Raw genomic sequence first — 27918 nt, forward strand, 5'->3', positions numbered from 1 at the left:
AACTATTATGAGTAAGTAAAATATATTGCACTCGAGCACACACACCACACACACACACACACACACACACACAGCAGATAGGGTAGGGAGTGTGGAAGAGATCTGCAATCTAAGATAGCATAACCAGGGAAGTCCTCACTATGAAAGTGGCATCTGAGTCCAGTCCTGGCCAGTGAGATTGTGAGCTGTGTTGGTACCTAGGGAAGGAACATTCTGAGACCAATCAGGAAGCCAGTGTGGCTGACCCAGTGAGGGGTGAGTTTGGGGGGGCGGGGGAGGAAGAGAAGAGGGGAATAGGGAGTGTAAGGTCAGGTGGGGCCTTGAGGGCCACTGACAGTGGTTAGGCTTTTCCTGAGTTAACAAGGAGACATTGGAAGGTCTTAAGCAGAGAAGTGGCCTGATTTGACTTCTGTCTAAAGGATCATTCTGGCTACTTCATGGAGAATAGATTTGGGGTGGGGGGGCTGCTGATACCCAGAGTCTTTGTTAAAAAGGGGAATTGGAAAGTGTTAGGTTTGAGACAAGAACACCACCCAAACCTTCTGTTACATTTTAGGAAGGGTTGAGAAAAACTGGAAATGGGATAGTGTGGGTGTGATTCAGTGTTAATTAACGGTGTTCCCACACAACCTGAAATCATCTTAGCTGTCACCAGTGGTTTATCTCCCACCTCTTGGAAAATGTGGTCTAGCGAGAAGCCAAATATTCACCACACATGGATGCTATAATTTATCCAGACCATGGAGGCTCTTGGCAGGCAGCTTCTAGTCAGACATGACTTAAGAGACACCAAGCCTGACCCTCCTTTACTCCATAAGTTGGACAAAAAAAATCAAAATTAAAATATTTTATGTAAGTGTAGTGGGGCCACTCAGTGATTCACACATCCTCAAACATGCAAAGATATGCAGCTTCTTTGTTTCCCGTCAAATCTTCTTGGAAGCCCCCACCCCATCGAGTATGGAGGAGATTTCACCTGCACCGTCAGTCAGTCAGTCTCCTGACATCAGCACCTGGATCTCTGGTTAGTGGTAGTGTCATTATTTATGTAGCTGTGAGCGTGGGAATCAGCTTGGTGACCTCTGTTATCCTTGGGCTTCCCTGCTGGGTGTCTAGGTCCTGTGCTAGTGTCCTCTGAGGTGCTCCTTATCTAGTTTTTCCTCTGGCATGCAATGGCATCCATAGCCACAGACATTGACACCACCACTGTCTCTGGAAATCAAACTCCTTTACTTCACTGGCCTTCACTTCCCAACGTCAGGCCTCTGTGTTTCCAGTGATTCCCTCTTGAACCCTCTGACCTCCACATGGGAGTGTAGGGGTAAGTCACATCGCTAACTACCAAGATTCCTCATTTGCTAATGCTGCACTGTCCTACTCAAGCCCTGTTAGACATGATGCCAAGGTGAAAGTGGGGTTCGGGTTGTTGTCAGCCTCCTCCAGGCTATGTGTGGGAAAGGAGGTCATTTGTCCCAATACTCCTTAGTCTCCCCCAAACCTTTCTGATTGCTTCTATAGTTCTGTCCCCAACAAGGCTTGGCCCCAAGAAAGAGGAGAGGTATGATCTTGATGTGTGAAGTTCTTACCTTGTCTCCACCCGTCTTCTCCTCCCTGTACTCTCCTGAACAGGAAGAATGGTGCTCCTTCCCCCATTCTTTGCTGGTATGACTGTATCCCTGAAAATATTTTTGTTTCCTACTTTTTAGTCCTTCCCACTTCACTGAGGCCATGATGGTTGTGCCAAGTGTGCCATCAGAGAAGCAGACGCTGAGGCAGAACTAAGAATGCAAAAGGTTTATTAGGGAGCAACATTGGTGAAGATAAAAGAGGAAGAAAGCAGAATTGGACAGGGGCTCAGACCACAAGGCATAGCAGAGGAAGTTTTGGTCAGCCCGATGGGGAATTCCAGAACAAAGATTGCTCATTAGAGGAGTTCGTGTTGAAGAGAAATGTCCAGGCCTCCCAGCTGCTCTGTGCTCAGCCATTGGCTGGGGGCTGCCCCAGGAAGGGGGAGGCAGGTTCTAAGGCGCTAACAGTCATAGGCTGCAGGCTGACTGCACTTCTTACAGTTCAACAGCAGGCCTTTCTGGGAGGGAGACCCAGGGCACCTCCAACACTGCCACAATGATGGGAAGGTTGCTAAAGAAGAAATGGATAGGGGACATAAATCATATCTGTTTAATAGATTCTACATAAGTTATGTATTAGCCAAGCCCTTAAAGTCATCATAATATTAGCATAACATTAGCCCACATCTTCTTCTCTGCAAGTGAGGTCTATGCACTGAGACCACAACACAGAGCAAGACACACCAGATTTGATTTGTCCTAAACCTTTCCTGCAGGGCTGGCATAATGCTTTAAAACCATGAGCATGGCCTTCACAGAGCTTTATGCTTTTTTATGTGAGGCCTTCTGTAAATCTCCAAAATGTCCACTTTAATTCAGTGTTTGCAACCAGCAAGCGCCCAATAGTTCATCTAAACCCAAGACTTTTACCAAGACAGCCTCTGCGTGCTGCCGGAGAAATTTCAGTGGTTTGATAGCAAACGAATGGTGGTAGATGGCCAGAAATCTCGAGTTAAGAAACTTCCTGTGAGTCAGAAGCCAATCATCCAACTGTCTGTTCACCAGGTTTCCTTCCTGTGAGTCACTTTAAGAAGCTTGACTCTTCATTCTCAGTTTTCAGCCCTTTTCTGGTTTAATCAATGGCAGCTGAAGCCATCTTATAATTCTTGGAAGTGTTGATGGATGTGATGGCCCTTGGAAAGGAAGTGGTAGAGAACAGATGAAAGAAGGTAAGAAAAGAATCTGTATGTAGAGGGAGGGAGAAGCAAAATAAAACAAAACTGGAGGAGACACAAAAGAACTTGAAATTTCTTGCTATCCCAGGAGTCAAAATATTGCTTAGTTTAGTCATAATTTATCACAAAGGCAAACAGTTTACTGGGCCAGACAAAATAAAAGACTCCAGGAAAATTTGAATTTCAAGTACCAATGTTTGGTAGAATGAAATATTTCAGACATACCTTACATCAAAATTTTTTCTTTGTTGATCTGAAATTAAACTTGATGTTCTGTATTTTTATTTGCTAAATCTGGCAGTCCTTTCCTGGAGACATTTCAATCTTGTTACTTTGGGTTGATGAGGGTGATAAGATATCACACTCCAGCCTCCTGCTTTCTAGCAGAAAGATCCAGGTTATTTGGACTTGCTATTCCTTCCTTTGGGGGCAGCTTCTGTCATCCCTGCTCAGCTGAGCACTGAGCACTTCAACTTACTCACTGTTTCAAACCCATCAGAAGGTCACTGAAATTGTACTTGCTGTTCTAGACTTGATGTCTTCCATGACTCAGATAAACTTGGGTCCCACAAATCTACTGAGACTCATTCTTGCCTTAATCCCCACCATGTTTGTCCTATCAACAGAACTGAGCTTTTTTCTGCCTAAATCTGAGATCCTGAACTCTAGATCATTCAGCCATGATTTTGACATTCTGCCTAGACTTTAACCATTTTTCTTTTTTAAGAGGTTGCCTTTAGCCTATGCCTAGGGTGTGTACAAACCAAACACATCACCTAGAACCACAAAGCTGACTCTGCCTCACCATTTTATAGAACAGGGATTGCCAAGCAGTTCTGTAAAGGGCCAGATAAAAACTATTTGGACTTTGTAAACCTTCAGTCTCTGTCACAACTACTCAATCCTGCCATTGTAGCACGAACAGACACATGTTCCAATAAAGCCCAATTTACAAAAATGCTCATGGCTGAATTTCACTGACCCCTAATTTGCCGATCCCTGTTTTTTAAAAAAGTCTGTGATCTTTTTCTTCCTGCCCAAAAGTTTCCACTTAGATATAGATGTTGACCTATTAGCTCATGGGAGCCACATCTTTTCTACTTGCCATGATGTGGACAGTTGCTCCATGCCCCATCAAGGGCCAGCCCTATTTGTCCTATTCTTGGACCTAGCAGTTCCCAGCTTTCTTCTTTCCCTCAACCAGCCTCTAAGGTCCCAGCATGTTTGGAGGAAATTCAACTTCTTTCTGCTTTTGTTTCTACAAACCAGTATCCACCCCTTTCCTTCCATAAATATTACCTTAGTTTAAGACCTAGTTGGTAATGCTTTGGACTTGTTCTGTCTCCTCTTTGGACTTTTTACTGAGGAATCTTCATCTGCCTATTACTGTTGCATAAGACAAAGAGACTACCCACGAGTGCAAGGCATTGCTTGTCTTATAGAAATTACAGAATTAGAGAAAAATCATGTCTCTTAGATGATTAAAATCCCCTGGCAGAACCGGATAAAGGCAGCCAGTGCATGACTCCAGGACTACACATGTTGTGCTTCAGTGTGAAGAAAAATCAACATTATTTATTGTATCGATGCTATTAAAAGCAATAATATAACCTTAGGAAGACCTTATTATGGTATACAAATGCAAAGTAGATTTCACAAGCAACCAAATACATGAGTAAATAAATCCACTTATTCACCTGGGAAGGAATTTGGGACCTAATAAAATAATTTCAAAAATAAAGTTTTAAATTAGAAAAGATAACAATTTTGAAATAACTCTTTTCAAGTAATGTTGTTTGATTCTGACTGATTTTCTGGGTCAGTTTGACCACCTTGTTCCACACATCCTTTTTCTTTGTGGGATATCTATTTCTCTCAAAGGTTGAGTGCAATTGAAGGCTTCATAAGTCAAATCCTATTTTAAATAGACATATTTCACTCTTTAATTTTGGAGTCTTCCTTTCCTCATTAAAAAAAATTGTTTTCTATTTCTTATTTTTTTATTGTAATAAATTTCCAATAACCATTATGCCCTTAAATTGAAACTCCATACATTTAACTAGGAAGAATGCTTTTTGAATTATCTGAACTCCTTCAAACCAGTCAACTATCATTTAATTTTGTTAGAAGGGATATATACACTTGCTGCTGATCTAAAATCAAGTTGGGTTGAGATGGCATCTTTGAAGAGCCCCTTGAAACATTTTAGGACTCTGACCACATGAGGTCAACTATTGGGAAACCTAAGAAAGGCACCCAGGGTTTAGAGGTCTCTGTAAAATATGATTATGCACCTCCCATCTACCAGGCAGAACTTTAGTTGTAAGTTATCGAAGAGTAGAAAATGATCCCTGCCCAGGTTACCATAGATGAATGGTGGCTTTGGGTCCTATGTAGAGTAACTGAGAAGTCAGAGGGCTCCATTCTCTAAGTCCAGGAAAGCAACCACATAAGAAGAGAAAGTGTCAACCCACCTTGCTTCCTATAGACCTCCATAACATCATCTCTCTTGAGGAGATGACATGATGCATAATTCATCCAAACAAGTGCCCAATGGTGAGTTTTAGACCATTCTCTCAGGATTTTTCTCTATCACAAAGACCTCCCTATATATTACATAAGATCATGAAAAGGGGGTGAGCAAATAAAGAATAGCTGTGAGGTAGACCACCAATCGTGTGTGTTGCTGGGGCAATTGGGTTGGTCCTCTCATAGATGCAAAGTCACATTACATTAAAGGCATTCTAAAGATGTGAACCGCCGAAACCGGTTTGGCTCAGTGGATAGAGCGTCGGCCTGCGGACTGAAAGGTCCCAGGTTCGATTCCGATCAAGGGCATGTACATTGGTTGTGGGCACGTCCCCAGTGAGGGGTGTGCAGGAGGCAGCCGGTCGATGTTTCTCTCTCATCAACATTTCTGGCTCTCTATCCCTCTCCCTTCCTCTCTGTTAAAAAAAAAAAAAAAAAAAAAAAAAAATGTGAACTACTGTCATGAGATCACGGATATTACTGAGGTTCTAGTTCAGGGCCAAGCGATTCCATTTTTAAATCCTGCTGTGACTCTCCAAGGAACATTTCCTAGTTACATATAAAAGCAAGTCATTATGATTTCAGCTTACGTTTATTTCTATGTTTGGCACGCAGTTCATCAAACCTCACCCTCTGAGCTCACAGCCCACAGATATCTCATAGCACTTACTAAAATATGTAATGATTTGATATGTTTATTACTTTGCCTCTCCCATCACTTTCTCATCACTTTTACTGTCTCATCTGTCTTCTTCTTTTTCTCTTCTTCTTCTTCTTCTTCTTCTTCTTCTTCTTCTTCTTCTTCTTCTTCTTCTTCTTCGGAAGCACATAGCACATGTTTGGGACATAGTAGTCACATACACAAAAAAAGATACTGAGTTATTGAATGAGTAAGTTAGAGAATGAAAAGCTTGGGTGGGTAAACTATGAGTGAGATTTTTAGATCAGAAAAGGCACCTAGTTCTATCAATATCTTCATCAAATTTTGTTGAGCCCAAAGATTGTTTTTACTGCTTATCTGTTACCCAGTGGGAAACACCATGGGGAGGTGGCCAAGAAAGGCATCTTTCCATTGACCTCCATCAGTGTTTGCACGGGGAGTTTGGCTCCATCAAAAGAGCTGCTCTCTTGCCAGCTACAAGAAACAGAGAGTGAATTGTCATTCATATTTGTGTTCTAGGACTCTGGCTGAAAACAAAAGAGAGTTCTCTCTTTCTACCTCTTCAGGGATCTTCAAGGATCTCAAACTCACCAATTTTATTGATTTTTTTTTTTTTTTTTTTTTTTTTTTTTTTTTTTTTTTTTTTTTTTTTTTACAGAGAGGAAGGGAGAGGGATAGAGAGCTAGAAACATCAATGAGAGAGAAACATTGATCAGCTGCCTCCTGCACACTCCCTAATGGGAATGTGCCCACAACCAAGGTACATGCCCTTGACCTGAATCGAACCTGGGACCTTTCAGTCCGCAGGCTGACACTCTATCCACTGAGCCAAACTGGTTTCAGCAAACTCCCCAATTTTTATTGCTGTGTGCTGAGTTCCCAAAACTGACTCAGAAGGGGTCCCATCCTGAAGCAGGTAGTCACCAGTTGCATAAATACAGCCCCCAGTTTCAGGTTGTGGGCTCCTTGGATTACTTTCCCTCTCAGGCAGGAAAGCAGAGAAGAGTCTCTGGTGAATGAGAGAAACATGGAGAGTGGGAGGTCTTCAGACAGGCCCCAGCTAAAGACTTTGAAGACCATGGAATTGCTATGTCTGTCCACTGCTCCTTTATCACAAAGGAGAAGAGAGCAGGAAAAAAAAAAAGAAAAAAAAAAGGGTCAAGCTGAGAGTGGGAGGGAGTGGGTAGGGAAACCAAGTTAGAATTGTTCAAAAGAATGCTATAAGGTAGGAAAATTATGGCATATCTGGAACGTTTAGGTCAATAAACATTTCTGCTGCTATTATTCTGCTATTATTTCTCCAACATCCCTCCCCTCCAGGGGTGCTTTCCTTGGCTGCTACTCCCCGGACAAGTTCTAGGGAGCCTGAGTGGTAACAGTAAAGTGAGGAAGGGAGAAAACTGAGAGGCATTTCAAGAACTTCTTCCCCAACATGCTTCTTCATTTCCCTTATAATCCAGTTTTAGATTGAAAAACTGTGGAAAGAGATTCTTACTGCAAATGTCCACAGCCCCGTTGGCCATTTCTTCTCTTTGCTCAAACCTTAAAATTCTGTAGGGTTTTTATAAACTTCCTAGCAGGGCCCCTGCTCAGCTGATGATTCATTATAAAGAAAATTTTGGAAACGTTTAGGATTTTTAGTCAATGGGTAAGGCATGTAGGACCATTTCCTTAGAGGACACCTTTCTCCAGCCCTTAGTCTCTGACTTAGTGTCAAATGGTGCTCTGTCTGCCTCAGAACAAAAAACTCTTCTGGGAGAACAGAATGGCCTGGGCTGGACTAGCAGACAGGCAAAAAGAACACCAGAGGAGAGGGTCATGGGTGTTTGGCAAACCAGTTCTAGACTGGAGAAGCTTACTCTCAGGTTGCTAGTTCAAATCCCCGCTGAGCTGAGGACAGGGAGAGGAGAGGATGTTAACTGAAGATGTTTGCTTGTTCCCCTCACATAGTTGGTCTCCACTGGGGTCCAATTTACAGGACATGGTGTTGTCCCACTTATCCTCACACCTGCAACAAATCAGCCATCTGGCACAGGGGACACGGGGCCAATTCCTCCAGCATGAGGATATCCCGTTCTGCAGCGGAAGCAGGATTTAAGGCAGGGCTGATCTCAGAGGGCCATCTCTTGGATGACTTCTCGTTTCTGTCTATATCCTTTTCCTAAGTGATCTCATCCAGTCCTTTAGCTTCAGCCAACACCCAAATTTACATCTTCCGTACCAACTTCTCTGTTGAGCTCTAGCCTCCTTACCTCCATATGCCTCCTTATACAGTAATCTCCACTAGGATATCTAATAGGCTGGGACTAAACATGTGCAAACAGCATTTTGAAAGCTCCTACCACACCTGTTCCACCCACATGCCAGTTGACAAGAACTCCATTCTTCCAGTTGCTCAGGCCAAACATCTTGACTCTTCTCTTTGTCTTACAACTTCCGTCCAAACAGTAAACCTTGTTTGTCCCTACCAGAAAAAGATATCTGCACCACTGGTGCAAGGCACCTTGGTCTCCCAACTGTATCACCATAACAACTTCCTGAGCCAGCTCCTTGTTTTTGCTTTTGCTTTCTATTCCCCTTTTCTTCCTATTCCCTCCCAGCAGCCTGAGTGAGTCTTAAAAGTTAAAGCAGATCATGCCCCTCTTTCCACTCAAAAGCCTCTGTCTTATTTAGAGGCAAAGCCACAGCCCTTACAATGGGTCTAGGAGGCCCTAATAATCCCTGACTCTGATCTCCACTGTCATCTTTGTTCATCCTCCACCTGCCACGCTGCCTCCTGGCTGTTCCCCAGACACAAAAATGGTTCCCATCTCAGTCTCCCTCGGTGGGAGCATTATTCTCCCAGGCACCCACATGGCCTCCCCTTTTCTCCAGGTCTCTCACCTTTGGGTGAGGCCTTCCTTGACCACTCTGCACAAACAAAACCTTATTTTTGGCACTTGCTACCTCATATTACTGCCTTATTTCTCTTCATCATATTTGTTTGTTTACTTGTGTATTTTCTACCAGAATGTAAGTTCCATAGGAATAGGACCTTTTCTTTTGCTCACTGTTGTCTTTGCAGTGCCTATAATAATAGTCGGTGCTTAATCAATATTTGTCAGGTGAATGAATGCATGAATTTCTGATCTACTTTCACTTTCTGATCCCAAGATGACTGTTGTTCCCAGATTCAGCATTTCAGTTTTCTTAACCATAAAAGGATTGGGGTGAAGTTTGATGGTTTTATTTGAGGATAGAGTTTTTTAATGGCCTTACAAGGAAGATGTTCAACTTAAAAAAAAAATCTGTAAAAAGCCATTAAATTTTTTCCATTGTGGCTGACACATTTGGTAAGAACAACAAATTCACATACTGTGGGGAACCCGAATTTGGGAGAATGTCAGAAACAAGGTGGGGAGAAACATTTTATCATTTATTAAAATCAAGATCAGCCCTCATTTACTTAGGTAAATCTTTTTTCCTCAGTAGAGCATACCTACAAAAAAGTGCATGAATCTTAAGTGGATATTACAAAAAACAAAACAAAACAAAACAAGAAAAACTCACCCAAAGTACCCACCACTCAAGTCAAGAAATAAAGGAGTATCAGCACTCAGGGCCCACCCCATGGCTCTTCCCACCGCTACCTCCTTCTTGCTTTTTAAAGGGACCACTATCCTGACTTGTAGCACCATAGATGAAAATTGCTTGTGATTGAACTTTGTATAAATGGAATCAGACAATATGTATTCTCTTTGTAACTAGCTTCTTTCATTCCACATTATATTTGTGAGATTCATCAATGCCGTGTGTAGTAGTGGTTAATTTATTTTCATGTGTACAGCACTTCATTCTATGAATATCATCATGTATTCATCTGTTCCACACTTGATGTATATTTGAATTGTTTCTATCTAGAGGCTATTATAAACATTTTTTTGTGCATTTTTTTTTTGTGCGCACAACCTGGATATGTGCCCTGAGTGGGAATTGAACCCACCACCTTTTGGTGTATGAAACAACACTCCAACCAAATGAGCCACATTGGCTAGGCTGAAAGAGTTCTTTATGCACTCTGAATGTGAGCCCTTTATCAGTTACACATGCTGTGAATATCTTTTCTCATTCTGTACCTTGATTTTTTTTAACTGTATCTTTTGAAAAACGAATTAGTTTTGATAAATGAATATTTTTAAATTCAATATAGACATTCTTCTTTATGGCTAGTGCTTTTTGTGTCTTATTTAAGAGTATCTGCCTACCCCAAGATCAAAAGGCTATTCTTCTAGAAGCTTTTCTCTACAATCTACAGATGACATAGTATTGATTTCTTTTTCTTGTGGTATGAGACAGGGGTTGAGTTTTTTTTTTGTTTTTTTTTTTTTTTTTAATAAATTTTTATTGTTCATATTATTACAAGTGTTCCTTTCCCCCCCCTTCCCACCCCACCCTCTGCCCTTTCCCCTCTCCCCATTGTCCTCATCCATAGGTGCACAGTTTATGTTCAGTCTCTTCCCACATTCCCCTCTTCCCTTTTCCCCAAGAATCATCAGTTCACTCCCCTTCCATACCTCTGATTCTATTATATTCAACAGTTAATATTGTTCATCAGATTTTTTTTTAATTTCCTTGGTTTTTAGATTCACTTGTTGATAGTTACGTATTTGTTGTTCATAATTTTTATCTTTATTTACTTTCTCTTCTGAAAGAACCCCCTTCAGCAATTCATATAATTCTGGTTTGGTGGTGATGAACTCCTTTAGCTTTTTTTTATTAGTGAAGCTCTTTATCTGACCTTCGATTCTGAGTGATAGCTTTGCTGGGTAGAGTATTTTTGGCTGAAGGTTCTTGCTATTCATCACCTTGAATATTTCTTGCCATTCCCGTCTGGCCTGCATGGTTTCTGTTGAGAAATCAGCTGACAATCGTATAGGTGCTCCTTTATAGGTAACCACCTGCTTAGCTCTTGCTGCTTTTAATATTCTCTCTTTGTCCTTTGCTCTTGGAATCTTAATTATGATTTGTCTTGGTGTGGTCCTCTTTGGATTCCTCTTATTTGGAGTTCTGTGTGCTTCCTGGACTTGTAAGTCCAATTCTTTCCCCAGGTGGGGGAAGTTTTCTGTCACTATTTCTTTCAGTATGTTTTCGATATCTTGCTCTCTCTCATCTTCTGGGACCCCCATGATTCTGATGTTGGATCGTTTGAAGTTGTCCCAGAGGTTTCTTACATTATCTTCAATTTTCTGGATTCTCTTGCCTTCTAGCTTCTGCAGAGGAGTGTCTTCTGGCTCTTTATGTTCCAAATCTTTGACTTGATTCTTGCGATCTTCTATTTTGTTTTTAGGACTCTGTAGAATATTTTTTATTTCAGACAATGTATTCTTTATTTCTTGTTGATCCCTTAGCATTTCTTGTTGATCCCTTTTCATATCCTCATAGGTCTCATTTATTTTATCGGCCTTTTCTAGGAGTCTCTTGAAAAACCCTATAAGTGTGGTTTTGAACTCTATATCCAGTCGCTTTTTGTCCTCCATTTCTTTCGTTTGTGATCTATTTGGTTTAGGCATTTTTGCAGACAGCTTTCCTGATGGGGGCGGAGTTTCAGGGTGGAGCCTACAGCCTTGGCTTCCGTCAGCCCCGCCCTATGCGACTCCTGAGACTCAGGGTCCTTCAGTACTTGTTGCAAGCGCCTCTGAGAGAAAGGTGCCCTCGATTTTCGCCTGCTACCAAACAGTGTAAGCTCTCCCGCAATGGGCCCGAAACTGGGGTTCAGTTCAGTTGGAAGTGGAGTTGGAGGTGGCGTTCAGAGCAGTCTGGAGCCCCTGTCTCCTTCCCGCCAGGGCAGTCCTACGGCACAGCCGGCCGGCCCTTCTCTGTGCGCTGTGTGCGCGCCTCTGGGACCTCCTTTCGCTGCTTCCCCGAGTACCGCCTTACAGCCCAGCTCCCTCTGGATGAGCCTGGGTCCCCGGGGTCTGGCCTAGAACGGGGGTTCAGAGCAGTTGGGGGCCCAGCACAGTCCGAGTGTTTATCTCCTTCCCGCTAGGGAACGCCAGCCAGGCACTCGGCCTCCCTCCTCTCCGGCTCCGTCCTCTCCACGCGCGCGCCGCGTGTCTCCGTACCTTGGGCTTTTACAGCTCCTCCGCGCTTCCTTCTGGTTTTCTCCTTGCTTCTCGTTGTAGAATTTCCAGTCAGTTGACTTTCCTGTAGTTCTGGGTAATGTCCATTTTATATTTTAGTTGTATTTTATTGAAATTGTTGCGTGCGGCTGCGGCTAGGTGCCTACCCAAGCAGCCATCTTGGATTCTCCTCAGGGGTTGAGTTTTAATCATATTTTTCCATTTGGATATCCATTTGACCGGCATCATTAATTGCAAGATTGTCCTTCCCCCACTGATTTGATGTGATGTCATTTCCATAAATCAACTGCTTACATATGCTTTGGTCTAAACTCCCTACTCTGTTCCATTATTTGTCTATTGTTGTGCCCATGCCACATTTGTTTTAATTAGCCACTTTATAACCATCTTGACATGTGGTTAAATCCTCCAACTTTGTTCTTCTTTGAGGTGGCCTTGGCTATTCTAGGCTCTTTGCATCCTCACCTTACTTTTACATGGAATATGGAGAACCTTTAAACGTAAAACATCTTCCCATTTGGGTGGAGCCTCACATCATCCAAGCCACCAAGTCTGAGCTGGCTCCTAAGGTCCATAGCCATGCTTCATTCCACAAGTCGCTTCTAGTGTGGTCCTCACTGTCACACCAGGTGCTGCCTGGTTCACCCCCACGGCTTCTCCTTCCTTCTTTTTCTCCAAAAGGCACTGTCTTAAGTGTGCAGTAAATCATGCACACAATACCCTGGGAGTTTCTGCTGCTGGGACTACCTCTATTGTTTCTAGTAATAAATGAGGTGTATTGTGTTCTTACTATTGTCAGGCATTGTGCTAAGTGCTTTACATGCATTGTCTTATTTAATCCTTCCTACCACCCTGGCAAGTAAGGACTCTTTTACTGCCCTTTAAGGACTTACATTATTTCTTCAAGGACCCTATTTTCCCCATTCACTGTTCCTCCTCTGTCAGCTTCAGCATCTCCGTGGAACATAGCTTTTCTGAGCTAAAGGGGATCTTAGAGATGTTTGATTTGACAAATGAGGAAATTAATGCCCAAAGAAGGAACTAATTTATTTAGGGCCTCCTCAGCTGGTTAATGGAAGAAAGGGGATTAGAATTTAGGTTTCCTAACTCCCAGCCAGTATACTTCTCCCACACACATTTCCCAGTCACAGCATCCAGCCAACAGATGTCCTTACTGCTCCCCATTTATTTCCTCCTTTTTCCATTTAAATTTCTTCCAAGACTTATCTATGATGCTAGCTATTTTCACTTCCTCACTTCCCTTTCTCTCCTTGACCAATGCCAACTCTACTTCCTTACCGAAACTACTCTCATCAAAGCCACATGCAACTTCTATGTTGCTGGACCTAATAAATGAAGTGCATTGTGTTCTTACTAATGGTCTTCACTCTCTCCCATATTACTGGACCGCTCAGCTAGCTTCTACCCACTTGGTTACTCCTATTGTTCTTGCAACACTTTCCACTCCTTTTGCTTTTACCACTACACCCCCTCAGATTTTCTTCGACCTCATTGACTGTTCTTTTTCAATACCCCTCAGTTGGATCCACCCTCCTCTGCCTCCACATGAGGTTTTAGAGTGTCCCACATTTGCTCCTTGACCCATATTTCTTGACCCACCCTCTCTAAGTGACTGCACTAGTCTTATGAGCCTAAATACCACATATGTGATGTTTCCCAAGTTAGAAGTTCCAACCCTAACTTCTGAGTTCTAGATTTTAACTAGAACACACCCTCTCTGTTTGGATGTTGTCTTAATTGGATCCTCCATAAAGCAGAGCCTGAGGCAAGGATTAAGATACTAACAGTTTAATTGGGAAGTGAGAAAGGTATTGGCTGTAGCAGAAAAGGAGATGTGAGATAATGCGAGGAGCTGCATCACCATCCCAGCTTCCACCACACAGAGTTGCTGAAGGCCCTAGAAGGTCTCTCAGCATATGGAGCTTCTCGGGAAGAGTTGCTTGAAGGTATTATACCTTAGAGTTGTCCATAGGAGAGGGAAGAAATGACTTTATTTTCTAGCTCTCACTGAACTCTCATTTCCCCTCATGTAAGGTTCACCCTCAGGTTTCTACCTCTATGCTACGTCATGCAAAAGCCGATTCCTTGTTGACCTGCAGAAAGCCACCTTGCCATGTGGTGTTTCATTTACATCTGAAAGTAGAAGACCAACTCAGAGCTAATGGAGCACTGGCCAAGAGAGAGAAAGAGATGGTACAATATGTGTGGCCCAATGCAGCTGTCTATTACACAAATAAACATAAACATGACCAGATAGGACTCTTTCTGGTTTCTTTCTCCCAACCAAACTGCTTCCCTCCTGCCCCATTTTTTTTTTTTTTAGGATTGTTGCTCTACCCCTAATTTGGCTCAGATGAGAATCCTCTCTAATAAAAGAGAAACATGCAAATTGACTACCTTCACTACACCCACAAGCCACGCCTATCAGCCAATCAGGGAAAGTATGCAAATTAACCCAACCATGATGGCAGTTAATATGTATATCCAGGCCAGAGCAAAGACTGAAGATAGCGTAGAAAGAAGCCAAGTGCTGCAGAAGGGAGTGAAGCTGCGGAGAAGCAAGCAAGTGGTCAGCAGAGAAGGAAGGGAAGCAGGTGGTGCGGGGAGAAGGGAGAGAAGCCGGTGGGGCTGCGGAGAAGGGAGGGAAGCAGGCAAGGAATCTTCCTGCAAGGGGCCTCTAGTTAATTATAAAAGCCAACTACCATCCTATGTAATAAAAGGATAATATGCAAATTAGCCATCACCCATAGCCACAAAATGGTGGCACCCAGTCCTCTCAGCCCCACTGGAATCCCCCAGTCCCAGGGGGGTGGAAGTGGGGCAGCTGCTGAGGGTGGGCAGCATGAGTGGCCTGACGGAATGATTGCTTTGTGTCCACAGCAGGTGCAGAGCTGCCAGGCCCGAAAGAAACTACTAGTGCATGGATTCGTGTACAGGGCTACTAGTCCAGATATAACAGTCCACCAAGCAATTTCCTTTAAGAAAGGATGACAAGAGAGGAAACTCACAAGTTTCCTGGCAACCCCAGTCCATTTTAAATGTCAGAAATGATGATCATCCCTGGAGGCTTTGGAAGAGTAGTCTGTGGCCGGATTTCAGTTGAGATCTTGATAAGCCACAGGAAGTCACACACTCAAGCCAAATTAGGCAGGTGGGTGTAGGGGACATTTTGACATGTTCTTATAAACTCCAGGGAGGGAGCTTCTGCAGAAATGCATGCTTTGATGCATGTTATCTTGCTTGAGCCCAATCTGGATTAAAGGCTGCTGCTAAAAGGGGAAAATGTAGCTCTGATGTTTGGGAATTTTCTTCTTGGGAGGCTTGACAAGACAAAACCAAGAAGTATAAATGTCAGTGTTAAGCTTTTCTTGTGATCACTCATAGTGTCTGATCCTCCTCCAGAGTCCAGTGCCTCTTATCTCCGCCCCCATCCCCATCCCCGCCCACTCCCCCACTTCCCTGCCCCAACTTCACCTTTCCCTCATCTTCTCAGGATCATCTGTTTCTAACACTTTATTCATATTATAAAAGCCATCCACCAAGTGTGGTTACTCTTCCCTGGGCATTATTTTATGGTTTTATGTGTATTAGCTTCACTAAATCTCCTAACAACCCTGTGAGGTAGGAATCACTAATGTCCTAATTTCACAGAGGAGAGAACTTTGATACAGAGGAGTCGGGTAACTTGCCCAAAGTCACCACAGCTCATATGTGACAGAGCAGAAATTCAGATCTGGGCAGCCAGGCTCCATGCTCCAAATCAGAACATTATGCTGACTTTCTATTATTGACAATTATACTTTAAACAATTCCTTCTTTTTTCAAGACCATTTCTATTTCAGAAAAAAATAAAAGAAATGAAACATTTAAATGTGGACTTCAGATAGCTTGTAACAGGGATATGGGCCTTCCACATGTTCTTTATCTATGTCATGCCCTGTCATAGCTAAGAAACATACAGGACCTGCACAGGAAGAGTGTATTGCATAGAAGAGCTTCATCTTGTGCAGGTTATTTCAAAGAGCTTCAATGAACATTTAAGACATGGAATTACTGCCTGCCAGAGACTGGGCTGGGAGCTGCAATACCTAACCTACATCAACAAGAGGGGGGCAATCATGTGATCTTTATTTTAGAGATGAGGATGCTGAGACATGAAGCGGGATAAGTCCCGCAACTTGCACACAGCCATCCTCCCTTTGTCTGAGCCCAGCCCCAGGTCTGTCTGGTCTCTTTTGGCTACACAAAAATGATGAAAGAGTGAAAGCTTCTAGTTTTGTGTCCTTTATTTTTGGTCACAATGTCAACTTTGGCAAATGACAAGGTAAGAATAGAACCTTCCATTTCCCTCCCCATGACGCAGTTCCTCCCCCAGATTTTCACATCGTAGAGTATGGCGCTCCATCAGCCTAGGCACTCAAATGAAAAACCCAGCACTTGGCCTTTGTTTATCCCTCATCCTACCTTTCTTTATATAAGTTACCAGCAAGTTCTGCCAATTCTCTCTCTAAATGCATCCTGTGTCCATGTACTTCTATCCATATCCACCAGCAACTCCTGAGTCCAGGCCATCCCCCCCACCCCCACCCCCCGACCCCACACACACACACACATTGCCCCGATTACATCAACAGTGCCTTCCCGGGTACACCCACTTCATCCTGCAATCTGTCTCCAAATAGATGCTGTGTATGACCTTCAGAAGGTCTGAATTTAACCTTGCTCCTCTCATAAATACTCTCCCAGTTAGGTTTTTTGCCATTTTCCTGCTGTCTCACTGATCCCTGGCCATGGTGGAATAGGTCATGCTCAACCCCACTCAGGACCCTTCCCAAAGTCCGTGGCTGTCAACTACTCAAAAAGGTCAACTGATTCTGAACTAGACATCCTCCCTCTGTCAAGATTAAGTGTACCAATCCATCCACTCAAAGTCTGAGTCCAGCTCCTGGCATGCAGCAAGCACTCCACTGATGTTAGTTCTTGCTATTGCTTTGGCCATTGTTCTAGTAGAGACTACACAGTGCATATCTAGGTGATGAGATAAGTGGAATAGGAAAGAGAAATAATATTAACATCTGGACTCCCAGGAGCTTCTATGACTGGAAGGTAAGATAATTTTAGAAGGAAAATAATGTGGGCTTGTACATCCTTTCTTGCCTTAAAAAAAAATGTTATTGCTATTATTGTCACACACAATGACTACATGCCTAATGGAAGCATGTTTTACCGTCACAATGTACATAGTTCAAAAAAATATAAGAACACTAAATATGTTGTTTAAAGCAGTGTCCAGACCTGACTGATTTATTTTCCTGAATAAGTTTCACCTTGGCTCTTAACAGTTTCCATCAAGTTTTTTCTATGACTTAGCTACAAGTACCTAAAACAAAGTTATGTTCTCTTTTTCATATTTGAGTATCCTTGCTAACAGTCTAGAAAATGACTTCCAGAAATATGCAAAGAGGAAAAAGGGTGAAAAAAAATGTTAGATTAGAAGAACCTATGCACCAGATATGTGGACCTGTCCATTTAGTAAGAGTTGCTTTATAACAGAGATAGAGGTGATGGTGTGGAGACCTTACACCCAACAAGCTGCGAGGCTGGACCCTTCTTCCACAGATGATGCCCTGATTTGTGCACAAAGATACCCATCACAGCCTTGTTCTCAATATTCCAGGTCTGCTGCGTGTGGGCCGCTTCAGTGACCTATGGAAAATTTGATGGAATATCCAAAAGCCATTAAAATAATACCGGCAAAGCAATCTTAAAACATGGGGCAAGCCTTACATAATATTACAAAGTGAATGAAGGAGGCCTGTGACTGGGATGCATTAAAACCTGACATTGTACTGGCAACAGTGGTTAAACTTTTCACTTCATTTCACACAGCTTTCCCAAGTGAGACAGGGAGAGGAGGCTTGGAAATGAACCAGGGGGAGCATGCTCTTCTTCCTAATATTCATACTGGACATCCCCATAGGCTTTTCTTCTTCGTTCCTCTGTATTTTTCAAATGTCCTAACACTTGCTCGGCTGGCATGCTCTGTTTGAGCATCAACCTATGAACCAGGAGGTCACCGTTTGATTCCCAACCACATGCTCAGGTTGCGGACTCAGTCCCCAGAGGAGATCATGCAGAAGGCAGCCAACCAATGATTCTCTCATCATTGATGTTTCTCTTTCTCTTTCTCCCTCTCCCTTCCTCTCTGAAATATATATATATTTCCTATCTAATATACTAATTGGTCCTCACACCTTTGCAAAGATGGTGGCGTCCACAGCTAATAAGGAGGGATTATGCTAATTGACTGCCCCGCCCTCAAAGATGGTGGCACACACAGCCACAAGATGGTGGTGCCCAGTTCCCTCAGCCCTGCCGAGGCAGCAAGTGCACCTGCCTCTGGAGTCCCCCAATCCCTTCAGCTTCCCAGCCACACAGAGCCAGTCAAGGCTTGTGCTGCGGGCAGTGGCAGCAGCGGAGGTATGATGGAGCATCACCTTCCCTGATCACTGAGTTGCTGCCCGCCTCTGAGGGCTCCTGGATTGTGAGGGGTGCAGGCTGGGCTGAGTGACCCCCGCCTCCAGTGCATGAATTTTCATGCACCAGGCCTCTAGCGCGTACACACACACACACACACACACACACACACACACACACATCCTAACACTTAAAAAAAAAAAACACTTTTGTTCTCTTTCAGTGTTTTCCCAGAACTGTCCAGTAGGCAGCTGCTGAGGTCCCACATCTTGCCCCTTCCCCCGCACAGGAGTAAATAAAGCGACACCTCTGTCTCTAATTTACCACGGGCTATGCTTTCTCCTGTAAGCTGATACTCGGACCAGAGCCTGTGGGTGGGACGGGTGTTTTGTGTTTTCTGTCGCAGCTCCTTTTGGCTGATAAACTAGCACTTAAGCATTTCCCTTTTCCAAAACCCACATGGCAAGTGCCTTTGCGGTGAGGTGGCAGTCCAACCGTCGTCACCAGCATGAACGGTCCTGGGGACACTTATTTTTAGTTTGCTGTCTAAGCAAGAGTGAGGGTGGGGAACCGGGGGCCTTGGGGCCCCACATTCCAGAATCCAGAACATAGAGCTGTTACAGAGAGAGCGAGGAGAAGCCACCACTCTCCTCAGGAAGGCCTGAGCACCTTTTCAAGAGGCCAGAAAGACAAGGTAGAGATCTTGTCTCGGATGGGAAGACTGTAGCCCACATTTTCCATGGTTTAATTTCATCAAGAATGCTATAAAGCAGAAACAAGTCAACACCCTTTGGGCAAATGTCAACCCAGGCTGTCTTGGGCACCAATTATAACCAAGAAGTGGATGTTGATGAGCAGGGACTCTGGACGACATCTCCCTCCTAACAGAGCCAGGACAAGGTTGCCTCATCTTCTGTTGGTTGAGAAATTGGCCCATCACCAAGCAAGGTCAATGAACTCTCTTCAGGGAAGAGCAGTCCTGAGTGAGGCAACACAGGGACTCCTGGCTGATGGGGAGTCCGTTAGAGTCTCTTCCAAGGTCCCCAGTTTCCTGTCCTGTACAAAGCCAGGGTCTTTAGTTTTTTATTTGATTCTGTGAGCTACTCCGTGGCCTTCTAATATGCATGTGTGTGGGGGTCTGAGGTGTGTGTAGTTTTGTTGTTGTTTGTTTTTTGCTTAAATTAGCTAATGTGGGATTTATTTGTTTGTTTGTTTATTTATTTATTTACTTGGAACCAAAGAACTCCCTCTAAAATGAGAATCAAACACACACACACACACACACACACACACACACACACACACACACACATATATATATATATATATATATATATATATATATATATATATATATGCAAATATCTGCCTAGCTCTGGACAGAAGGGCAATTTCTCCTCTCCTCTTCCCCCTTCATGCTCACCCTGACCCAAATATTTTTAACATAGGAGAAAATGAATTCTCCCTCTTAAACAGGAACTGTGAGATGCTGCATTTTATGAAAGCACTGGGGATTTTTTTTTTCTTCCTTCCTTTTTCCACGAATGCATGCCTATTTACTGTTTGCTACCCAGGGGCAGCTAAGCAACCTCAGCCTGATAGGGACCCTTCAGACAGGAGAGGGCTGAGGGTCTGCCCACTACCCTCTGTCCACTGCCCATGTCTGGTGTATTTGCATTGCTGCTGGCTTTGCTCATCCCATGGTTCTTGAGCTGGAAAGCAGGCTCTGACATCCACCTCTTAAAGACAGACAGCTCCTAACGGAAGCACATCTGACTCCGAAATAGAAGTGTTGGTAGTCAAAAGCAATGCTCTGTCCAAGGCAGTGCAGGAAGAGCTGCCCCCGTCTTCCCCACCCCAAGAAAGTCTGGCTCCTCATTCACAGTCGTACGCAGAGGCAGGAGCAAATGTCACAGGAGGATGAACAATGACATTCATTCTTCTACCTCTACAGCTATGATTTCACACAGCATGGACAATATCTCCCATCTCCAAAGTACATATTTATTGCTCAAGGCATCTCTTACTTCATTTGATGCATCTCATAATCCAGTAAGGAAAGAAGGGTCAGTAACATCAGTCCCATTTTATGGATATGGAAGCTGAAGTACATGCCGGTTCCTTACACTTGATCATATAATATTATTACTGACAATAACAAAGCTAGTCATCTACGTCAAATTAGCAGATATCTCTCCCCAAATCTGTTTAGAGCACAACAAAACAAGAATAGTTCATATTTTATTAGGTTCTCTTTATGGGCTTCAATATTGAATAGATGAGCCCTAGCTAGTTTGACTCGATGGATAGAGTGCTGGTCCGTGGAGGGAAGGATCCCAGGTTCGATTCCGGTCAAGGACATGTACCTCAGTTGCAGGCTCAAACCCCAGCCCTGGAAAGGCCTAGTGTAGTAGGCAACCAATCAATGTGTCTCTCTCATGTCAATGTTTCTCTCTGTGTCTCTCCCCATCCCTTCCACTCTCTCTAAAAATCAATGAAAAAATATTCTTGGGTGAGGATTAACACACACACACACACACACACAAATATTGAGTAGATAAAATTGTCCTTGTTTTAAAGTTAAAGAAACTTGGATTCTGAAAGGTTAAATAATCTGCCTACAGCCACATCACCAGTAAGCGGTTGAGTCAGCGTGTGAACCCAAGCAGTCTGACTCTGGAGTCATGCAGTGGACTAGAAAGCCACTTGTCTGTTAGCCCATTTTTGAAGAAAAATTCTAATAGCATAAATTGGTCAAACCCTTCGACTTCGTTCTGTTCTAATCTGACCCCCCTTAGTAACACTTCTCAGTCCAAGAGTAAACATCCCAGATCCACTAGGAGCAGAAGTGGCTCTTCAAGAATATTTTCAGGTCAGAAAGAAAAGGTGGAAAAACTCAAAGGAGAAGGGGTCTAAGTCCATCCCACAGACCCAGATGGCTTACAGGGCTTGGGTAAACACTCAACTCGAAAATACTAACAAAGCTCCCAGCCTCGGCCAGCACACATGTGCCAGGCGGCCGGAAGTAGCAGCCTAGAAAATGTCAAGGATCTAACAAGTCAATTTGCACCGAAACCAAGTGTGACTTCCTTGTATCTCTGCCCTGTCGGTCTCCACGGCATGGCAGACACCAAAGTGTGACAGGAAACCCAATCGTCTACGCAAGCAACTTAACATTTTCAAAGCAGTGTGGTGGGGGTGGGGAGGCAGCGGAAAAAGGAGGGCAGATCAGAGACAAACATCAGATCAAAGGTTTGATAAGATGTGGTATCATTCAAATGACACTCACAGACATTTGAAAGATGCTTTGCTCACATGGGCAGCTGGGGACAAAGCAGGGAATTCAAGGAAGTTGGCCATGGGTGGCCTCTACCATCTCTCGATGCCCTTCTTCCCTGAGAAGGTCTTCTCCTTCAGACCCTCACTGCCCTCACCCACCATCCATCTCCAGAGAGGGGCCACCCAAGCATCTCCCACACAGCTCTGCCCTGTCTGGCCAAGTCCCTGGGCCACTTTTTATTAAGAAGGGATCTTCAAGTGTGCTTCCCCCATGGCTTTTCATTCCTTCAAAGTATTAGCAACAAAATGAAAACTGACAAACTAATTCATGATTGATATTCTATTGGGTGATAATGGGTATTAATTAATACAGTAAGAGAGCTTTTGAAATTTAGCCTGACAATAATCAATGGAATTTTCTGGCACACTTGGAGGCTGCTGTGATAGACATGTTTAGTGCTTGCGTTTATCCTGTTCTCCTCTCGGGTTAGACAAGGTCATGTGACCGTGGCCTATGTGTCACCTGTGGACCAAGATATTTACTTTCTAATGAGAGATTCCTCTGTGGTAGTCTGGTTCAAGAGTTGCTACTGGGGCCAAAATTGGTTTGGTTTAAATTAGCTAACTAATTTAAGATAGAGTGTCGGCCTGCGGACTGAAAGGTCCCAGGTTCTATTCCAGTCAAGGGGCATGTACCTAGGTTTCAGGCACATCCCCAGTGGGAGATGTGCAGGAGGCAGCTGATCGATGTTTCTAATTCCTATCCCTCTCTCTTCTTCTCTGTAAAAAAATCAATTTTATATATATATATATATATATATATATATATATATATATATATATATATATATATATATATATAGATTTGCTACTGGGGAGGGTGTCAGCTGTCAGCTAGCTACCCTCCAAGTAGCTGGGCAGAGTCCTTTTTGAAGGCCAGTTGGAGGGATGTGTCTCTATTGGCCACATCCCATATCCCCCCATAATTCTAAGAGGATATTTGCCCCTCAAAGTGGCTCATGAAGATAATGTAACTCTATAAAGTACCATATGAAGTGCCCTTGGGAAATGGGCCATCTCTAAACCAGCAAAATCAGAAAGAAAATTATGATCATAACTGCATTAGCTAAAGCATGAGGTGTGCCTAGAATGTGAGATTACATTTAGTTTAAGAAAAATCTCTAATTGCACATCTGCAGTAAGTTCAGAGATGCTTGCTGCAGAGGTTTGGTCATACTCTGCAATGAACAGGAATACTCAGGGAGAAAGTATTAACTGATAACTATTGGGAAGTTACTGCTGAGAAAAATGAAGCAGCCATGGGGAGGTGGAAAATGGCCTGGGAAAGCCAGCTTCTGTTGGCCTGGGCTGCGAGTGGGTGTTTAGCACGTGGCATGAAGAAGAGACTGGGATGGACCACCTAGTGGGAAATATAAGATCAAACCTGAGAGCGGGACCATGTCCTGTTAGCCTGGTTTCAGACATCAGCCAGGTCTTCTTCAAAGATGCATGTTTCATAAGCTACCACAGTGGTTTCCAAATGGAAGTTGACACAGGCCTGGAGAGCAGAGGGCAGAGCAAATGAAAGGGAAAGCCTGGGGGCTGGGCCATCCCCTACCCTGTCTCCCATCCTCCTTCAAAAGAGCAGTTCATCTTTTTGTTGTGGTTGTTTGCTAATCCTCACCTGAGGACATTTTTCCCATTGATTTTTAGAAAGGCTGGAAGGGTGTGAGGGAGAGACAAAAACGTCAATGTGAGCCCTAACCGGTTTGGCTCAGTGGATAGAGCGTTGGCCTGTGAACTGAAAGGTCCCAGGTTCAATTCCAGTCAAGGGCATGTACCTTGGTTGCAGGCACATTCCTGTAGGAGGTGTGCAGGAGGCAGCTGATTGATGTTTCTCTCTCATTGATGTTTCTAACTCTATCTCTCTCCCTTCCTCTCTGTAAAAAAATCAATATAATATATATATTTTAAAAAATCAATGTGAGAGAGACATATCGATTGGTTGCCTCCTGCACACACCCCAACCAGGGCCAGGGATTGAACCTGCAATTCAGGTACATACCCTTGACTGAAATCAAACACATGACCCTTCAATGCAAGAGTTGATGCTCTAACCACTGAGAAACACCAGCCAAGACTAGAGCAGTCCATCTTACCTGTTTTACATGTTAGAATTTTGTGACAGGTTTATTTAAGAAAGGCTTCCTTACTGAAAATAAACGAGTCACTTAAGGATGGTTTCCTAGGAATCCCCTGAAAACTACTGAAATAAAATCTCTCAGGAATTTGTAATTCCAAAAATGGTGTTCAATGGGCCTCTTGATAGAAGAATGGATGGATAGATAGATAGATAGATAGATAGATAGATAGATAGATAGATAACCTATGATAGATGATAAATAGATGAATAAAACACATATAACACAAAAATAGAACATTTAAAAGGATAAGAAATCAATATAATAGAGGCTGTATTGTTTTCTTCTTGCCCCCAAGGGGTCATCTTGAATTCCCCTCACGGTCTTTCCTATCTGTGATAGAAAGACTATGGAGAATAGGGGGATGACCTACCATTACTTATATATCTAAGTCCATCCCACTGTTTTTAATGGCCCTTGAGTCACTGAGACAGTAGTACTTCTCACTTCAGCATTTTTCCTACTCTGACCAGGGTTCGGGCCTGGGAGCAGAGTGGATAATGATGGCAGCTATTTACCACAAGGTGGGAGAAAATTCACGTGTCTTTTTCCAAAGCAGGTGGAGTTTTCCTCCATGTTCCCTTCAAGTTAAGATGAAATGCAATTTAAGCAAATCGGAGGGTTCGATCTTGAACTCTCTTCAATCACCAGTTTAGAACAGTGAGTGGAATTATTGACATTCTAGTTGATGAAATGCCCTATATACAGCTCAACTCTGAAAGCCAGTCAGACATACACGTATAGTCACTGGTATCTAGGACCATCCCTTAAGGGGATCATCCTTGAGCAAAGTGGATAGATATCATCAGAGAGGAGATCTCCAGGCCAAGCAAGAAAAGGCAAAGTTCATTAACCCCCCAGGAGGTCTGAGACAGGCACCCGCTCTGCTTGTGTCACTTCTGTGACTCAGCTTCTATTTCAGCAACTGATAAACAAAGGCCTGTTTCCAGGTATGCTGTGTGTGGTCAAACCCTAAACTTGGACATTAATTATAGCCCTAAGTCACCAAGACTACACTGCTCTCCACCACATTTGTTTCACACATATTGAATTAAAATTAGAAGCACGCACACCATTTAAAAAAAAAAAAAAGTCTGTGGGTTTCCCACCCAATCTGCAAATCTCCCTTCACTATCAGCTCCGCGCAGGAGTTCTGCTTCTGTTCTGACAGCTCCTTCCACCCCAGAGACCCACTCTCAGTACCATTTCCCCAATGTGTTTTCCCATCTTTTGTTCATTCACATTCTCTCTCCCCTCGCCCCCCACCCCAACTCCATTCCCTCCAGATTCCCGTGTGCCGATCTGCCCTTCCCACCCCTCCTCCAGATACATGTACGGGCTTTGCCCCGCGGCCTCCCCGGTGAGCAATGTATTTTTCTGGGGAGAGTAAGCACTGACTCATTGCCTCCTTCTTACCACAGTTTCCAAAACACAGTCTTATTTTACCCTTGTCTCTACCCAGATCTTGGTTGGTCTGGGCCACTGCGTATGAAAACAGGCTCTTCCTCGGAGGTTCCCTCCTCATCTTCCTAACATCTCTGTCACTCCTCTGATGCCTGATCTGCAAACATCCCGATGATAGCAGTGTTTTAGGAACTGAGTTCCCTTCAGGATCCATTCTTTCCTGTATCTCAGGCTTCTGGGGAAAAATAAAAGTATTGTTGTAATACTTTCAACAATAAAGATACATTTTTTTTTAAAAAAAGAAAAAGAATAGATCCCAAGAAAATAGTGTTGGGAGGTAGAGACAACACTCGTTCACTATGAAAATAAGACTCAAGATCCTTAGAGAAAAAAAATGGCTCTGTAAAAGGAAAACAGACCGCAGCAGTCAGTGTCATCTCAGCTTCGCCACGTGGGCAGGAAGGGGGAAACCTAACACTGAGCCATACAGAGGAGCCACGCTTTTCTCTGAGTTCAGTAGCTAAGTGAGTTTTCCTCCTGTCCTCCCAGCCCAAGAGAAGCAGTGTGAGATCTACCTGTGGGCAGTTGAATAGTAAAGGTCTCACATCTCTATGTTAAGTAGAAGTGCTTTTATCCCTTTATCAGCTCCATGCAAGGCAGCACATTGAAGACTCAAAAGTGAAGGTGAAGCATTACAAACGAGAAAGATGCTGCTCATCAAAACCAATCAGATTGCTCTCTGAACTACTCCCACGTCCTAGTTTGAGCAGCCTGCACTGGGTGTTCTACCTCCCAACACTCTTTTCTCTGGATCTATTCTTTTTCTTTTTCTTTCTTTTTTTAAATTATCTTTATTGTTGAAAGTATTACAGATGTCCTTTTTCCCCCCATTGACTCCCCCAGCCCTCCATCCACCCCCCTCCCCAGGCCTTCACCAGACTATTGTCTGTGTCCACGGGCTATGCATACGTGATATAAGTTCCCGCATCTCCCTACCCCCTCTGGATCTAGTCTTCAGGTCCTTCCTCAGCTGGAAAAATCAGTTTCCCAGTGACTCAGAATTCATTTGGAATACTCCCCCACACTCCTACCTCTCTGGTCAGGACCAAGCTTGTTCCCTGTGGATTTCCAGCATCGACCCCCGCATGCCCTCAGGGTCCCCTCTGCCAGAATGTGCATGGCTTTTTGATTCGGGAAGCAGGTACAGCAGCCTGTGCCTTTAAAACGCCACAAAGCCGATGAGTCGCACTGTGTCAGCCTGCACAGAGAAATTCACTGAGAAATTATGTAGTCTATTTTCCGGAAGAGGGAATGTCTTCTTGTCATCTGGAACTTCTTCATGTCCTGACGTAGACTTTAGAGAAAATGCTATCTCTAGGGTTTAGAAGGGATACCCATGCCTGCCCATTGCAAGACCACTGGCATAAAACAGACCAAACAACAACAAAAAACAAAACAAACAAACAAACAAAAAAACCCTCAGAGGATGTGTGAAACAGTCCCTTGTGGATAAAATGATGTTCCACTTGAAGCGATGCTGGTGGGACTATTGTTGGGACAGGGCCCGGGGAAGTCAGCTTACCCAGATCTCAAAGAAGCATTTGCTTGGCACGGGGCTTCCTGATGGTGCACTGCAGATCCTCTAATGCCTTGCAAAATGTGCAATCCTATTTGGGAATTAGTTTTTAACTTGGGAGTTTCTCAATAGTACAGATACCTCTTTCAGGGTTGAGCCACGAAGATGATGTAAGCCCAGTGCTAGACAATTAAAATGATTCACGAGGCCACAGGCAAATCAATCCCTCTTCAGATTCTTCCTTCCAGAACCTATCAAGGAAGCAGAGCTTAAGGAATCAGGACTTCCAGGGTCAAGTTCTCTTCCCATCTCAAGACATTTATCGGATAAAAAGTATTTTTGCTGTTAAGACTGTGAGGCTCTTAGTTAAATCGTATCATAATGATACACAGATAAGTAGGTACAGTCATTTGCAACTTATGTTCTCCACTTGGGAAGGAAACTCCAAGGCGAGCCAACTTTTCTTTGAAGATTTCATTCATTCATTCGTTCATTCATGCAATATTATTTATGTAGTCACGCAGATCTGAGGATAAACAGTCATCCATACTTACAATGCCTCTTACTTCCTTGGAGCATATAGATTATATAAGTTCCTCTGCAGCCTCTCCCATACCCCTTTTTTTTCTACAACCAGTGACTAAAGTGAGCCATTGAGAGTTTCTATATCCCATTCAGAACACTTCTGAGGAAGGTTAACTCACCCACCTATGTTGTATGCTTCAAAGCACAAACAAGACAAATCAACCCTGGATTAACTGAAGTAAAAAAATAAGTTTATTGGAAGGGTTTAGGGAAGTTCACAGAACAGACAGGAAGGCAGGAGCGCGAGGCTGGGAAAATGCAAA

At 43.5% G+C, this 27918-nt stretch overlaps 1 long non-coding RNA gene across 1 annotated transcript; it reads right to left on the reverse strand.

The window, feature by feature from the left end:
- Positions 1-1804: 1804 nt before the first annotated feature.
- On the reverse strand, positions 1805-27173 carry LOC311627833. Its single transcript, XR_014795937.1, has 3 exons — positions 27077-27173; positions 26586-26752; positions 1805-2761 (listed from the first exon to the last, which is right to left on the reverse strand). It is a non-coding gene; the product is annotated as an uncharacterized lncRNA (long non-coding RNA).
- Between the last annotated feature and the right edge of the window lie 745 nt (positions 27174-27918).

Source organism: Pipistrellus hanaki, assembly GCF_964339955.1.
Source record: "Pipistrellus hanaki genome assembly, chromosome: 9".
NCBI classification, from domain to species: Eukaryota; Metazoa; Chordata; class Mammalia; order Chiroptera; family Vespertilionidae; genus Pipistrellus; species Pipistrellus hanaki.